Source organism: Cupressus sempervirens, chromosome 2 (genome assembly GCF_028749045.1).
Source record: "Cupressus sempervirens isolate cs-2001-9-10 chromosome 2, ASM2874904v1, whole genome shotgun sequence".
NCBI lineage: Eukaryota > Viridiplantae > Streptophyta > Pinopsida > Cupressales > Cupressaceae > Cupressus > Cupressus sempervirens.
In genome coordinates this window covers 559669912-559687411 of record NC_143119.1, presented here as the reverse complement: position 1 = coordinate 559687411, position 17500 = coordinate 559669912, and the positions used below count along the sequence as shown (strand labels likewise).

The 17500-nt window shown below is 47.8% G+C and overlaps 1 pseudogene; it reads right to left on the bottom strand.

The window, feature by feature from the left end:
* LOC149573995 (18S ribosomal RNA) overlaps window positions 1-880 on the bottom strand; it is a pseudogene marked incomplete at both ends in the record, with an annotated part of 902 nt that extends 22 nt beyond the window's left edge.
* Between the last annotated feature and the right edge of the window lie 16620 nt (window positions 881-17500).

Below are 17500 nucleotides of genomic sequence, written 5' to 3'. Positions count from 1 at the left end.
CCTACGGTAACCTTGTTATGACTTCTCCTTCCTCTAAATGATAAGGTTTAGTGAACTTCTCATGACGTCGCCGACAGGAACCACCATCGTTGCCGTGATCCGAACACTTCATCGGATCATTCAATCGGTAGGAGCGACGGGCAGTGTGTACAAAGGACAGGGACGTAGTCAACGCGAGCTGATGACTCACGCTTACTAGGAATTCCTCGTTGAAGATCAATAATTGCAATGGTCTATCCCCATCACGATGCAATTTGGCAAGATTTCCCAAACCTTTCGGGCCAGGGAGAGAAACTCGTTGGTTGCATCAGTGTAGCGCGCGTGCAGCCCAAAACATCTAAGGGCATCAAAGACCTATTATTGCCTCAAACTTCCATGGCCTAGGAGGCCATAGTCCCTCTAAGAAGCTGGCCGCGAAGGGGAACCTCCGCGTAGCTAGTTAGCAGGATGAGGTCTCATTTGTTAACAGAATTAACCAGACAAATCGCTCCACCAACTAAGAATGGCCATGCACCACCACCAATAGAATCAAGAAAGAGCTCTCAATCTATCAATCCTTACTATGTCTGGACCTGGTAAGTTTCCCCGTGTTGAGTGAAATTAAGCCGCAGGCTCCACTCCTGGTGGTTCCCTTCTATCAATTCCTTTAAGTTTCAGCCTTGTGACCATACTCCCCCCAAAACCCAAACACTCTGATTTCTCAGAAGGTGCTGGCAGAGTCCTTAGAGAAACATCCGCCGATCCCTGGTCGGCATCGTTTATGGTTGAGACTAGGACGGTATCTGATCATCTTCGAGCCCCCAACTTTCGTTCTTGATTAATGAAAACATCCTTGGCAAATGCTTTTTTAGTGAAAACTACTGGTAGGATCGACCAGGTAGCTTCTAACAATGAGGGGACCCCCAAGACCTGCTACAGCCAAGGGATGCCCGCCGCGATGGGAAACCAAAATTTGCATTCGCTCCGTCATGCATCCAAACATAATCCGTCGCACAAGCAACAAGAATGATGTTCATAGCACATGCAGGACTCGCAACGCTCAAAGATTTCACACAAGAGGAAAGTGTCCCATCATCGATCGGAGAGGGCCAAACAGGGAGCCTCTGTTCACAGGAACCTGGGAAGAACATCCCGTATGGAACCCTTTACCCTCGAACTCGCTGCCGCCACTACTCGAAAAGAAGCCTCGAGTCTTTACGAGATGCACCGCGCACGTAGCCACCTCAATTGTAAGGCCACTCAGAGACATCCATTTCCCAGGCATATGCCAACAGAGACCACCGTACTAAAGGGTGAAGGGCTGTGCGAGTCAAAAACATGGCTGGTTATGCGATTGGCGGGGGCATCACTGTGCACGCGACCACCTCAATTATAAGGCCGCTTGAGGGCATCGTGTATAACAACACCCCCTCTGCACATTTATAGGTGATGAGAGCCCGCCCGCATACACAGACATGTCTAACCTCTGGAAAATATCTCCTTTCCTAGCACAGCCTCGCCAATCGTTCCTCATGACACGTGATCTGCCAGTGCAGGTACAGAAAAGTTCCTACGGCTAAACACTCACACTAGCGTTGTCGAAAATGCTTCAATCTCATGCACATGCACATACCGAAGAACTGGCACCGCGAGGGAACCACCCGCGAGCACCCACATCTCGGCAAAAAGCATTCGTGTGATTTCTTCCCCTAGATAGACACGTTGGGCCTGCACTTGTCGGAGCATTGCAAAGACGAGTGCTCTGGTTCGCAGGAGCCTGAGAAGAACATCTTGTACGAAACCCCTTCCCCCAAAATGCTCGAATCACAAATTCTCACAGTAGGGTCGTAAAGCAAAGATGTACATCACGTACGTGACCGAGTAAGGACACTCAAAGACATCCATTTCCCAGGCATATGCCCACTACACGCTTTTTGGTGCACCCCATACAAATGGCCATACTTCGACAAGCACTCCCAGAATTTTGCATCTGAAGAGAGAGATGAAACGCCTTGGGCTTTTTGTCCACACAATGCAAACATCGAACGCTCTCTTTAGGGGGGAGCTGAAGAAGAGTATCTCCCGCAGAACCCACAAGCCGCAGCCATTCGGATCGCACAGGGCAAGATAGGGCATGGAGAGTTTCCGCATCCAAACAAAAATTATCGGTAATACTCTACGCTTCTACTGGCCCGGACCACAAAAGGCTGTCACGACAGTGCCATGCACTTCTGTAGGATGAGATACTGAAGAGGCGAGCATGCACCGAGAATGCACTAGCGAATAAATTATGCGGCAACCAAACCTTTCGCCGGCCCCCCTCTCAATCCCAAGGCTCTACCGATCGGCAAAAACTTAGGGTGGAGAGTGGACCCTTGATGAAATTAGGGACATTGAGCAATGCACCCGTGCAACCATCTCTTTCCTTCTTGCCATCCGGGCAGGATAAAAATGCAATGATAGAACGTGCCAATGAGACGGAGCCCTTGGCTAAAAGATACAACTCCATACACACTCAGCAACAAGCGCATCTTAGAATCGAACACCAAATGTGCAGTGTGTTGCAAGCCATGCAGACACCTACATATAGGGTATATCCATCAAAACAAAGGGACAAGTACTTCCCACCAGCTCCGCCATTGCGATTACCAAATGGGATAATACTCATCGCCATAGATTAATGACCATCATTACCGACTTGAAATAGATACAAGCACATCGAGCTTCATCCGATCAGCTGGATGAATTTCACCTTGAAGGGGCCCAATCCAAAAGTTCTGGAGGTCATCTCCTGGAACTCTCCAGAACAAGGCCCATCTTACATGCAAACTCTTCTACTGCACAAACATAGGTTGCAATTAAAGAGAAATTGCAAGGTCATCACAATGGCCCAAGGCCAATGCTCTGACTAAGTCAATTTTCTCTTGCAATCACCATGCCGCCATTCACAGAGAGATCTCCCCATTCACTTGTGATGCGACACACAATCCAAGGGCTAGACGCGAGCTTGCCCTTGAAAGGCCACTTTCCAAGGCATCCCCCAATGACACATTGGAATGACAACCGCTGTCAAACCATTTCCCAATGTTGTGCCAATCGAGTTGGCATAGAGACGCTAGACGAGGGCTCCCGTTTTAGATCGAGTTTTAAAATCACCAAGAAGATGCAGTGAGGGCTGGCAACCGCTGCCAAACCTTTTTTCGAAATTGCACTAGCTGAGTGACTAGAAAACATGCTTTACGAGATAGGCACGCAAAAAATTTTGTTAGAGCGCCAAGCACCCACCTCATGGCTAGAGACAAGGGCTCACCATTAGATCAACTTTGAAATCACTGAACAGATGCGCTGTAAAATGGCAACCGTTGCCAAGTCTCTTCCATAGTTGCGTCGATCGAGTGATCGAAGAAGGTGATCTAAGAGAGGGTCCAAGCATAGGCATTCATTGGGGGATTCGGGCCAATGGCATAAATTTATGCAATACTTGAGCAACATCGGACGGAGGTGCTAGACGAGGGCTCCCATTTTAGATCGAGTTTTAAAATCACCAAGTAGACGTGGTGAGGGCTGGCAACCGCTACCAAACCTTTTTCCAAAATTGCGGCAGCTGAGTGACAAGAAAACATGATCTAAAGGAGAGTCCAGGTACAGCACCCTCGAGGGTGGGCTTCATGCCCCTCTAATTGATTCAACGTCGGCGTCCACTGTTTCAAAATCTGATATATCCATCTGCCCTGACAGCGGCGTTGAATCAATGAGGGGGGCATGGGAGAGGCTCGCGGCAACCACCTCTCCCATTGTAGCCATGATAGGCATGCAAAAGAATTTTGCTAGAGCACCAAGCACCCACCTCATGGCTAGAGACAAGGGCTCTTCATTAGATCAACTTCGAAATCACAGAATAGACGCGATGTAGAATGGCAACCACTGCCAAGTCTCTTCTGTAATTGCGTTGGTCGAGTGATCAAAAAAGGTGATCTAAGAGAGGGTCCAAGCATAGGGAATTCATTGGGGTAATCATGCCGATGGCAAAAATTTATGCAATACCCGAGCAACACCAGACGGAGGTGCTAGACGAGGGCTCCCATTTTAGATCGAGTTTTAAAATCACAAAGAAGACGCGGTGAGGGCTGGCAACCGCTGCCAAACCTTTTTCCGAAATTGCGCCAGCTGAGTGACAAGAAAACATGATCTAAAGGAGAGTCTAGGAATAGCACCCTCGAAGGTGGGCTTCATGCCCTTCTAATTGATTCAACGTCGGCGTCCACCATTTCAAAATCCGACATATCCATCCACCCTAACAACAGTGTTGAATCAATGAGCTAGGCACGGGAGAGGCTCGTGGCAACCACCTCTCCCATTGTAGCCGCGATAGGCTCGCAAAAAATTTTGCTAGAGCGCCAAGTACCCACCTCATGGCTATAGACAAGGGCTCGCCATTAGATCAACTTCAAAATCGCAGAATGGACGCGGTGTAGAATGGCAACCGCTGCCAAGTCTCTTCCGTAATTGCGTCGGTCGAGTGATCGAAGAAGGTGATCTAAGAGAAGGTCCAAGCGTGTAGGCATTTGTTGGGGGATTCACGCCGATGGCAAAAATTTGTTCAATACCCGAGCAACACCGGACGAAGGTGCAAGACGAGGGCTCCCATTTTAGATCGAGTTTTAAAATCACCAAGTAGACGCGGTGAGGGGCTGGCAACTGCTGCCAAACCTTTTTCCGAAATTGTGCCAGCTGAGTGACAAGAATACATGATCTAAAGGAGGGTCCAGGAATAGCACCCTCGAGGGTGGGCTTCATGCCCCTCTAATTGATTCAACATTGGCATCCACCATTTCAAAATCCAACATTTCCATCCGCCCTGACAGCAGTGTTGAATCAATTAGGGGGGCATGGGAGAGGCTTGCGAGAACCACCTCTCCCATTGTAGCTGCGATAGGCATGCAAAAAATTTTGCTAGAGCGCCAAGCACCCACCTCATGGCTAGAGACAAGGGCTCGCCATTAGATCAACTTCGAAATTGCTGAACAAACGCACTGTAGAATGGCAACCGCTGCCAAGTCTCTTCCGTAGTTGCGTCAGTCGAGTGATCAAAGAAGCTGATCTAAGAGAGGGTCCAAGCGTAGGCATTCATTGGGGGATTCGCGCCGATGGCATAAATTTATGCAATACTCGAGCAACACCGGACAGAGGTGCTAGATGAGGGCTCCCATTTTAGATCGAGTTTTAAAATCACCAAGTAGATGCAGTGAGGGCTGGCAACCGCTGCCAAAACTTTTTCCAAAATTGCGCCAGCTGAGTGACAAGAAAACATGATCTAAAGGAGAGTCGAGAAATAGCACCCTCGAGGGTGGGCTTCATGCCCCTCTAATTGATTCAACGTCGGCATCCACCATTTCAAAATCCAACATATCCATCCACCCTGACAGCGGCATTGAATCAATGAGGGGGGCACGGGAGAGGCTCGCGGCAACCACCTCTCCCGTTGTAGCTGCGATAGGTATGCAAAAAAATTTTCTAGAGCACCAAGCAACCACCTCATGGCTAGAGACAAGGGCTCGCCATTAGATCAACTTCGAAATCGCTGAACAGACGCGCTGTAGAATGGCAACCGCTTCCAAGTCTCTTCCATAGTTGCATCGGTCGAGTGATCGAAGAAGGTGATCTAAGAGAGGGTCCAAGTGTAGGCATTCGTTGGGGGATTCGTGCCAATGGCATAAATTTATGCAATACCCGAGCAACACCGGACGAAGGTGCTAGACGAGGGCTCCAGTTTTAGATCGAGTTTTAAAATCACCGAGTAGACGCGGTGAGGTCTGGCAACCGCTGCCAAACCTTTTTCCAAAATTGCGCCAGCTGAGTGACAAGAAAACATGATCTAAAGGAGAGTCCAGGAATAGCACCCTCGAGGGTGGGCTTCATGCCCCTCTAATTGATTCAACGTCGGCGTCCATCTTTTCAAAATTTGACATATCCATCCGCCATGACAGTGGCGTTGAATCAATGAGGGGGGCACGGAAGAGGCTCGCGGCAACCACCTCTCCCATTGTAGCCGTGATAGGCATGCAAAAAATTTTGGTAGAGTGCCAAGCACCCACCTCATGGCTAGAGACAAGGGCTCACCATTAGATCAACTTCGAAATCACTGAACAGACGCACTGTAGAATGGCAACCGCTGCCAAGTCTCTTCCGTAGTTGCGTCGGTCGAGTGATCGAAGAAGGTGTTCTAAGAGAGGGTCCAAGCGTAGGCATTCATTGGGGGATTCACGCCGATGGCATAATTTTATGCAATACTTGAGCAACACCAGACAAAGGTGCTAGACGAGGGCTCCCGTTTTAGATCGAGTTTTAAAATCACCGAGTAGACGCGGTGAGGGATGGCAACCGCTGCCAAACCTTTTTTTGAAATTATGCCAGCTGAGTGAGAAGAAAACATGATCTAAAGGAGATTCAAGGAATAGCACATCCAAGGTGGGCTTCATGTCCCTCTAATTGATTCAACGTCAGCGTCCACCATTTCAAAATTTGACATATCCATCGGCCTTGACACCGGCGTTGAATCAATGAGGGGGGCATGGGAGAGGCTCGCGGCAACCACCTCTCCTATATAAGCTATCACGGGGCTAGATTTTTACCTCATGCAGCACTGGCGATCTCCCCCAAATGGGACGATCCCAGACTACGCTTGTCTCCTTACTCCCTTAGCTTAGCTCCTGCATACACATGGTCAGCAAAATACAAAATATCTTTGCACAGCGGAATAAAGCTCAAAACACAATGAACACAGTATTTTGGGGTAACAAGTAGCTTTATTGATTGTCACAAATGGCCCTTGGCCCGTGTTACATCAAGCTCAATAGTATTGTTGATCACTACCTGAGTGCTTTCCCTGGCACCCAATACAAGTTCCCACCCCTAGTTGTGCATCCACTCTTAGAACACTGGCACAACCATATGCACCTCACCCAACCTTGGTTGTTTCTCTTCACATAGATTCCACACCCCCAACACCTTGTGTCATTAGAACTTGCCGAAGCAACCCTAAATCTCTCTTGACCCCTGGCTGACTTACACGGATAGGATCCAGGCCTCCCTCAATTGGGGAGCCCAAGTCAAACTGGCTCTTAGCACTTCACTATCTCTACTCTACTTCACATCACCACACTGCAATCTTTGAACACTTTTCTCGTTGATAGCTATTGTGTGCCTCCTTGCATCTCTGCACCATGACACTTCGCTTTGGAGAATAAAAGCAATCACATAGATGTTCATTTCAGAACGGTCGGGGTACTCTTCTTCCCCCTATAATAGTTATAAGTGCCCAGCCCACTTCGCAATAGAAATTGTTCGTACAGCCGACAAATCGCTTAAAGACCTCTGTCTCAATTGAGGGACATCATTTCCCCTTATGCGAATCATCCACCCCTTACATCCTTCCCCACTTAAAATAGGCGACGTCCCTGACGCTGGCAACACTGCCTACACAATGCTGTAGAGGTACCCAGCTCCAAGCTGGATGGCTTAAAGAGGTAAGCTAGAGTCTCGGTTAAGAAACTCCAACACTTTGTCTTCATATTTGCACATGTTCTCAGCTCGCTCCTAGGTTGCTTCCACCCTGGTCTGGCCCTGCCAATGAACCAATCATTCTCTCCACTTTCTATTACCATATCCCCGATTCCTAACAGCAATCACCTCCTCCACATCCAACCCTGGTCTGTCCTTGAAAAACGCTGGCCCTCGTGTCGAAACATTCCTGCTATCGTCCACCATATCCTGATGATACGGATGGAGCTGGCTGACGTGGAACACATTATGAACCCTCATGTGGTTTGGCAACTTCAGCTTGTATGCCACCTTTCCTATCTTTTCAACAACTGAAAAATGCCCATCATAGCGCCTTCTCAATGCTGTACTCAATCCCTTGGGTGGTTTGAACTGAACCGGATCCATCTTCAAAAAGACCCTGTCACCCACTTTTAAATCCACACTCATCCTCCCTGAGTCTGCATAGTGCTTCATTCGTTCAGCAGCCTTGACCAAATTATGCCTTGCAAGATCTACCTGGTCATGCCACTCTTGCAACCTTTTTCTTGCATCTAGACTTTCTCCTATGTATCCACTCAAAACAGTATGAGGAGTCAGTGGTTGCTGGCCTGTGGCCAACTCAAATGGTGAGAACTGACTTGATGTACTCTTCTGCATGTTGTAGCAAAACTGAGTTGAGTCCAATAGCCTTGGCCAATTGGATTGGTCTGACCAAACAAAGTGTCCTAGATAGTCTTCCAGAATCCCATTGATCCTTTCCGTCTGTCCATCTGTCTCCGGGTGATGACTCGTTGACATGAGTAACTTTGTCCCAATCAGTCTAAACAACTCTTTCCAAAATGTGCTGGTGAACCTTGCATCCCGATCACTGATGATACTCAATGGAACACCCCAATACTTCACCACATTCTTGAAAAAGTAGTCCGCAACATCCTCCACCTTACATGGTGCCTTGCACGCTACAAATGTGGCATACTTGGAGAATCTGTCAACCACAACCATGATACTTGTATACCCGTTCACATCAGGCAACCCTGTGATGAAATCCATGCTTACACTTGCCCATGGTCTTACTGGAATGGGAAGCGACTGCAACAAACCTCCTGGAGGTCTGGTCACCGCCTTGTCCTGCTGACAGATGAGACAACTCCTGACATACTCATCTACATCCTTCCTCATATTTTGCCAGTAGAACCCTCTTTCAAGCAATGAAAGGGTCCTCTTTTGCCCTGGATGCCCTGTCCAAGGACTATCATGACATTCATGTAGGACCTCCCTCCTTACATTCTTCCACTTGGGAAGGTAGACTCGATCCTGGGTAAAGACCAGTAACCCATCTTGAATACCGAACTTGCGAGTTCTACCCTCTGATGCTTGCTTGAACAAATCAGCTACCTGAGGATCCATTTGATATCCTTCCTTGATTGTCCTCATGACCTCCTCAGATAATGTCACACAGCTAGCCCCTGGCTGAGCCCCTTGATCCTCCCCAATAGCAACTAACTATCCCTTTCGACTTAGAGCATCCACCACCACATTCTACTTTCCTGGATTATACAGGATCTCAAAGTCGAACTCTGCCAGAAATTCTTGCCATCTGGCCTGCTTCGGTGTCAACTTGGCTTGAGTCTTGAAATATGTTGAGGAGACGTTGTCTGTCTTCACAATGAACTGTGTCCCAAAGAGATAATGTCTCTAAGTCCTAAGACAATGTATGATCCCTGTCATCTCTTTCTCATGGGCAGGATAATTTTTCTCCCTGTCCTGTAACTTCCTTGACTCATATGCAATGGGATGTCCATTTTGCATTAACACTCCCCCAACTGCATAATCCGAAGCGTCACATTGGACTTCAAATGACCCTGTGAAATCAGGTAGTGCCAACACTGGTGAAGAAGTGAGCTTCTCCTTCAATCTGTCGAATGCATTCTGACACTTATCTGACCACCACCATTTTCTGTCCTTCTTTAGGAGATCTGTCAAAGGGGCCGCAAGCTTAGAATACCCTTCAACAAACTTCCTGTAGTAGTTTGCCAAACCCAGAAATTGCCTCACTTCATGAACATTGTTCAAGGGTTCCCAATCCCTGATGGCTTGCAATTTCTCTGGATCTGGATGAATCAGACCATGACCCACTATATGACCCAAGAAGTGCACCTCCTCTTGAGCAAAGGAACACTTTTCCTTCTTCACATATAGTTTGTGCTCCCTGAGCAACTCAAAAACTTCTGCTAGATGTTGCTTGTGTTCCTCCATATTCTTGCTATATACCAGGATGTCATCCAAATACACCACCACAGACTTATCCAATAGAGGGAAAAACACATTGTTCATGAGTGTGCAAAATGTTGCTGGTGCGTTGCATAGCCCAAAAGGCATCACCATGAACTCGTATGACCCATACCTTGTCACACATGCAACTTTCTCTTCATCCCCTGCAGCAATCCTCACTTGATAATAGCCATGCATCAGATCAAGCTTGCTGAACACCCTCGCTCCTGATAAGCGATCAAAAAAATCTGCAATGAGTGGGAGGGGGTACTTATTCTTGATGGTTAACTTATTTAGAGCTCTGAAGTCGATGCATAACCTCAATGTTCCATCTTTCTTCTTTTGAAACAACATGGGAGCTCCGTATGGAGAACAGGACGGTTTGATATACCCCACCTCAAGCAATTCTTCCAACTGCTTCTTAAGTGCAACCATCTCAGGCCCTGACAACCGATATGGTGCCTGAGCAGGAGGCCTTGCCCCTGGTATCAACTCGATCTTATGATCTATAGCTCTTCTGATAGGGAGTTGTGTGGGAAACTTATCTGGCATGAGGTCTCCTAAATCCAATATGACCTCCTCTACTTCTGTTGGAATCGGTGTCACCTTGACTCCTTCTAGCTCATCCCAACCTCCAAGTAGTGCTGCCAAGAACATGGGTTCTTTATCTTTCTTTCTGGCTGCCTTATTCATGCTCATAGCTGAAACCATTGGAGCCTTCCCAAATTGCCGCCTATCTGATGTCTTCACCATACATGAGTGTTGCGGATCTAAGAACAAAATTGACTCCAAATGAGGCATCACTGCCACTTTACCCAATCTCAAAAATTCTTGCCCCAAAATCAACTCAAAATCATCCATTTCAATTGCCATAAGATCCATGTGGCCTTGCCACATGCCTAGTTTCACTAGTGTGCCTTTCACAACACCAGTTACTCGCTTGGCAGGTGAGTTCACTGCCTTAAAGCAACTTGTGCTTGGTTGCACCTTAAGTCCCAGTTCCACAGCTCTCCTAGCTGAGATATAGTTGTGTGTGGCACCTGAATCTACCATCCCCATGGTCACCTTGTTATTCATCACGGTCTCCACATACAACAATCTGTTCATGTTCTTGGGCTTGGCTGCTGTAGCCTTCTTCTGTGGTGCATCCTTGATTGCGCCCAACCCTTGGATCACCCCCATCACTGACGATGAACCATCCTTCTCCGCAATCTCATTCTGCGTTGAAGACAGCCTCTGTCTCTCTGGACATTCCTTAGCCCAATGGCCTTTATTGCCATAGACAAAACACCCCTTGTTCTTTGGGTTCTTAGACTTGGCCTTCACCTCATCACCACTTTTCTTGCACATTTCCTTCTTATCTTTAGGTTTTGATGATCCTGTCATCTTTGTGCTTGAAGAAGGTCCAGCTGACTTTATAGTCCCACTACTCTTCTCGTCATTCTTCTTCTGGAATAGCTTCTTCTCACTTTTTTGAAATGGCCCACTGTTGTTGGCATCCTTGCCGAATTGGTGATCTTCGAGAATGGCTGCAATGGCAATGGCTTCCTTAGTTGTTTGAGGTCTAGCTTTCCTTACTTCAGCCATTGGCCCTGGCTTCAAGCCGGTTATTAAGAAATGCACTTTTTCTTCCTCTACCCAGTTTGGCATTTGCAACATATATGTTCGGTAGGTCTAGATGTAATCCCTCAGTGATCCCGTCTGCCTCATATATCTGAATTTATACCTCAGTTCCAAGTCTGCACTCTCGGGCTTAAACTGTTGTTTGAGAAGTGCACTCAATTCTTCCCAATTAATCACTGTTGGAACTGGCCTTCCTGCCTTCTGGTCTTCTAGCCTGGTTCTCCACCACAACTTGGCCTCACCTGAGAGACAACAAACCGCCTCATCAAGCTTCTCCTCATCGATGTAACCTCTGCGTGATTTTAGAAATATTTACATATCGAATACAAAATTTTCCAACACCTTGTCATCCCTCTTTCCATCGTAGGGTTCAGGGGGCTTCGTCTTGTGCCCGGCCTTGCTTCCACCTCCTTGAGTGAAGACTGCCTTCATGAAGTCAACCTCCTTGACTAACCTCTGCACCTCTGCTACCAAAGTCTGGCAGTCTGAAATCATGGTATTATGCTCCCCTGATAAGGTTTGGAATTCAGTTGACAATGTCGCATGATCATCTCGCAACTTCTTGTGAGCTTCTCCCAAAAGAGCATGGTCATTGGACAGTGAGTTGTGCTCTTGCGTAAGAGACTGTAACTCCATTGTCACTCTCCCAGAGTCCTCCAAAATGTCTTTGACATCCGCCTCCAGTTGCCCTATCCTACGAGCTGCGGCTGTGTCCTCTATGGACTCCATTTGACTTTCCAAGTCGTTGATTCTATCACTTCCCCTCAGTGTGTTCCTAGGCCCAGTGTTGATATTAGGCCTTGGAGGTCTCCCTGCGGAGTACTCCTCCGATGATGCCTCTTCTCCAGACATCCAAGTCTCTTCTCCAGACATCTACTCAGTATTGGCTATCAAGCTGGGAGTATCAAGCCGCTTGGCTCTGATACCAACTGTCACGGGGCTAGATTTTTACCTCTTGCAGCACTGGCGATCTCCCCAGATGGGACGATCCCAAACTATGCCTGTCTCCTTACTCCCTTAGCTTAGCTCCTGTATACACTTGGTCAGCATAATACAAAATATCTTTGCACAGTGGAATAAAGCTCAACACACAATGAACACAGTATTTTGGGGTAACAAGTAGCTTTATTGATTGTCACAAATGGCCCTTGGCCCGTGTTACATCAAGCTCAAAAGTATTATTGATCACTACCCGAGTGCTTTCCCTGGCACCCAATACAAGTTCCCACCCCTAGTTGTGCATCCACTCTTAGAACACTGGCACAACCATATGCACCTCACCCAACCTTGGCTGTTGCTCTTCACGTAGATTCCACACCCCCAACAGCCTGTGCCGTTGGAACTTGCCGAAGCAACCCTGAATCTTTCTTGACCCTTGGCTGACTTACATAGATAGGACCCAGGTCTCCCGCAATTGGGGAGCCCAAGTCAAACTGGCTCTTAGCACTTCACTATCTCTACTCTGCTTCACATCACCACACTGCAATCTTTGAACACTTTCCTCGTTGATAGCTGTTGTGTGCCTCCTTGCATCTTTGCACCATGACACTTTGCTTTGGAGAATAAAAGCAATCATGTAGACGTTCATTTCAGAATGGTCGGGGTACTCTTCTTCCCCCTATAATAGTTATAAGTGCCCAGCCCACTTCGCAATAGAAATTGTCCGTACAGCCGAAAAACTGCTTAAAGACCTCTGTCTCAACCGAGGGAAAGCATTTCCCCTTATGCGAATCATCCACCCCTTACATAAGCTATTAGTGCGAGGCTCACTCTGCATTAGAAATTAGCAAACACACCGACATCCACCTTAAAAATCCACATACTTTAAAATTCCTACCAAACAGCCATTCACGACCCAATTATTTATGAGGTCGGCAGAGGAGCAAAAGATTGTCATCGGTTAGGAGATGTGAGTTCATGGAGCCGAGGGACTAAAATGGTCATCGAGCTCATCCGATCAACTAGATGAATTTCACCTTGAAGGGGCCCAATCCAAAAGTTCTGGAGGTCATCTCCTGGAACTCTCGAGAACAAGGCCCATCTTACATGCAAACTTTTCTACTGCGCAAACATAGGTTGCAATTAAAGAGAAATTGCGAGGCCGTCAAATTGGCCCGAGGCCAATGGCTCTGACTAAGTCAATTTTCTCTTGCAATCACCATGCCATTGTTCACAAAGAGATCTCCCCATTCACTTGTGATGCGACGCACAATCCAAGGTCTAGACGCAAGCTCGCCCTTGAAAGAAAGACCACTTTCCAAGACATCCCCCGATGACACATTGGAACGTCAACCGCTGTCGAACCATTCCCAATGTTGTGCCGATCGAGTTGGCACAGAGGCGACCTTACGGAGCTTCCACGTAGCAATCGGGATGTGCTTTCATGCCCATCTCTCACAAAAACCAATGTTAGCTGTGGACAAATTTGGAATCCAAGGGCTCGCATCCATCAATATCGTCGGCACTGGGTCTATATATTCAAAGGCCACAGAGAGGTTCCGATAAGAGAAGCTCCCCTGCTCGCTCGCACAAACATCCCAAATTCTAGACACAAGCTCCCGCCCTTAACATCGCTCTCCAAATCACCGCAATGACACATTGGAATGACAACTACTGTCGAATAACTCCTCAAATTTTGGCAATGGAGTGAGAAAGAAGAGCAACTTTGGGGAGCCGCGCATAGCAAATGGGTTGTGCTGCTGCTTCATTCCGCTCTTATATAGATCCAAAATCGTTGATTTCATTTGGAATCTGATGCTGCATTCATCCTTGCTCAAAAAAGAAATGGCTCTTCTAATCGAATGGCCACGGGGAGCTTCTGGTAACAAAGGCTCCCTTGTCACTCGTGATGCGCAGGCCAACTGCTAGACGACGGGTCGCCCTTCAGATCGCTGCCCAGGCAACCACCACAACGGCACCATTGGAATGACAACCACTGCCGAACCATTCTAAAAAATTTGTGCCAAAGAAGTTGTTGCGTAGAGAATGACTCTGGGGAGAGAGCCCTCGCATAGCAAAATCGGGATGGCTTCACGGCCCTCCCAATAGAAACGATGCTGGTGCATATATTCCAAAAATCCGAATAACATGTCTTTCGCAAACACCAGCACTTATTTCTATTGGGGAGGGTCACCAAGAACTTTTGTTATCAAAGCTCCCATTGTAGGCATGATAGCCACACAAAAAATTGCTAGAGCCCAAAGCACCCACCTCATGGCTAGACAAGGGCTCGCTATTAGTAGATCAACTTTGAAATTGCTGAACAGACGCACTGTGGAATGGCAACCGCTGCCAAGCCTCTTCCGTAATTGCGTCGGTTGAGTGATCGAAGAAGGTGATCTAAGAGAGAGTCCAAGGCTAGGGATTCGTTGGGGGAATCGCGCCGATAGCAAAAAATTATGCAATACCCGAGCAACACCGGACGGAGGTGCTAGACGAGGGCTCCCATTTTAGATCGAGTTTTAAAATCACCAAGTAGACGCGGTGAGGGCTAGCAACCGCTGCCAAACCTTTTTCCAAAATTTTGCTAACTGAGTGACAAGAAAACATGATCTAAAGGAGAGTCCAGGAATAGCACCCTCGAGGGTGGGCTTCATGCCCCCCTCTAATTGATTCAACGTCGCCGTCCACCGTTTCAAAATCTGACATATCCATCCACCCTGACAGTGGCGTTGAATCAATGAGGGGCGCACGGGAGAGGCTCGCGGCAACCACCTCTCCTGTTGTAGCCGCGATAGGCACGCAAAAATTTTTGCTAGAGCGCCAAGCACCCACCTAATGGCTAGAGACAAGGGCTCATCATTAGATCAACTTCGAAATCGCTGAACAGACGCACTGTAGAATGGCAACCGCTGCCAAGTCTCTTCCGTAGTTGCGTTGGTCGAGTGATCAAAGAAGGTGATCTAAGAGAGGGTCCAAGCGTAGGCATTCATTGGGGGATTCGCGCCGATGGCATAAATTTATGCAATACCCGAGCAACACCGGACGGAGGTGCTAGACGAGGGCTCCCATTTTAGATCAAGTTTTAAAATCACCAAGTAGACGCGGTGAGGGCTAGCAACCGCTGCCAAACCTTTTCTTGAAATTACGCCAGCTGAGTGACAAGAAAACATGATCTAAAGGAGAGTCCAAGAATAGCACCCTCGAGGGTGGGCTTCATGCCCCTCTAATTGATTCAATGTCAGCGTCCACCGTTTCAAAATCTGACATATCCATCCGCCCTGACAGTGGCGTTGAATCAATGAGGGGGCCACGAGAGAGGCTCGCGGCAACCACCTCTCCCCTTGTAGCCACGATAGGCATGCAAAATTTTTTTTCTAGAGCACCAAGCACCCACCTCATGGCTAGAGACAAGGGCTCGCCATTAGATCAACTTCAAAATCACTGAACAGACGCGCTGTAGAATGGCAAACGCTGCCGAGTGTTTTTCGTAGTTGCGTCGGTCGAGTGATCGAAGAAGGTGATCTAAGAGAGGGTCCAAGCGTAGGCATTCATTGGGGGATTCGCGCCGATGGCATAAATTTATGCAATACCCGAGCAACACTAGACGGAGGTGCTAGACGAGGGCTCCCATTTTAGATCGAGTTTTAAAATCACCAAGTAGACGCGGTAACCACTGCCAAACCTAGTGAGGGCTGGCAACCACTGCCAAACCTTTTTCCAAAATTTTGCCAGCTGAGTGACAAGAAAACATGATCTAAAGGAGAGTCCAGGAATAGCAACCTCGAGGGTGGGCTTCATGCCCCTCTAATTGATTCAATGTCGGCGTCCACCGTTTTAAAATCTGACATATCCATCTGCCCTGACAGTAGCGTTGAATCAATGAGGGGGGCACAGGAGAGGCTCCCGACAACCACCTCTCCCATTGTAGCCACGATAGGCATGCAAAAAAATTTTCTAGAGCTTCGAGCACCCACCTCATGGCTAGAGACAAGGGCTCGCCATTAGATCAACTTTGAAATCTTTGAACAGATGCACTGTAGAATGGCAACCGCTGCCAAGTCTTTTCCGTAGTTGCGTCGGTCGAGTGATCGAAGAAAGTGATCTAAGAGAGGGTCCAAGTGTAGGCATTCATTGGGGGATTCGCGCCGATGGCATAAATTTATGCAATACCTGAGCAACACCGGACGGAGGTGCTAGACGATATATCCATTTCAACGTCGGCGTCCACCATTTCAAAATCCGACATATCCATCCGCCTTGACATTGGCGTTGAATCAATGAGAGGGGCACAGGAGAGGCTCGCGGCAACCACCTCTCCTATATAAGCTATTAGTGTGAGGCTCGCTCTGCATTAGAAATTAGCGAACACACCGACATCTACCTTAAAAATCCAAATCCTTTAAAATTCCTACCAAACAGCCTTTCACGACCCAATTTTTTATGAGGTCAGCAGAGGAGAAAAAGATTGTCCTCGGTTAGGAGATGTGAGTTCATGGAGCCGAGGGACTGAAATGGTCATCGAGCTCATCCGATCAACTAGATGAATTTCACCTTGAGGGGGCCCAATCTAAAAGTTTTGGAGGTCATCTCCTAGAACTCTTGAGAACAAGGCCCATCTTATATGCAAACTCTGCTACTGCGCAAACATAGGTTGCAATTAAAGAGAAATTGTGAGGCCGTCACAATGGCCCGAGGGCAATGGCTCTGACTAAGTCAATTTTCTCTTGCAATCACCATGCCGCTGTTCACAGAGAGATCTCCCCATTCACTTGTGACGCGACGCACAATCCAAGTGCTAGACGTGAGCTTGCCCTTGAAAGAAAGACTACTTTCCAAGACATCCCCCATTCACTTGTGACCTGACACACAACCCAAGTGCTAGACACGAGCTCACCCTTGAAAGAAAGACCACTTTCCAAGACATCCCCCGATGACACATTGGAACGACAACCGCTGTCGAACCATTCCCAATGTTGTGCCAACCGAGTTGGCATAGAGGCGACCTTAGGGAGCTCCCGCGTAGCAATCGGGATGTGCTTTCATACCCATCTCTCACAAAAACCAATCTTAGCTGTGAACAAATTTTGCCGCAATGACACCATTGGAATGATGACCACTGTCGAACAACTCCCAAATTTGTGCC